This window comes from Octopus bimaculoides, chromosome 3 (genome assembly GCF_001194135.2).
Source record: "Octopus bimaculoides isolate UCB-OBI-ISO-001 chromosome 3, ASM119413v2, whole genome shotgun sequence".
Lineage (NCBI taxonomy): Eukaryota > Metazoa > Mollusca > Cephalopoda > Octopoda > Octopodidae > Octopus > Octopus bimaculoides.
In genome coordinates this window covers 127617659-127618185 of record NC_068983.1, presented here as the reverse complement: position 1 = coordinate 127618185, position 527 = coordinate 127617659, and positions in this window count along the sequence as shown.

The window sequence follows — 527 nt, the reverse complement described above, 5'->3', positions numbered from 1 at the left end:
TATACATATAATTTTTTTCTAATGATCATTTTCTTATTATCCTTTTCATTGTGTTTCGCACATTTGACTGGCCATGCTGGAGCTTTAGTCGAACAAATCGACAGCAGAACTTTTTTTTTGAAGTCTAGTACTCTATCGGAAACTTCTGGTGAATCGATATGTTATGGGGACGTAAACAAATCAAAACAAGTTTCAAGCGGTGATGGGGCGGAGGAGGGCAACGAACACAAACACAACGACATACGCATATACATATATACATGTGCATACACAACAGGTTTCTTTCAGTTTCCATCAACCAAATCCATTCAAAAGGCGGTCGGCCTGAGTCTATAGTAGAACACGCCTACACAGTGGGACTAAACGCAGAACTATGCGATTGATAAGCAAGCTTCTTACTACACAACCAAGTCTCTATGTGTATATATGTGTGTAAGTGTGTGCACGTGTGTGTGTGTGTCAGTCTGTCTGTGTCTGTGTGTATGTATGTATGTATGTATGTATGTATATATATATATATATATATA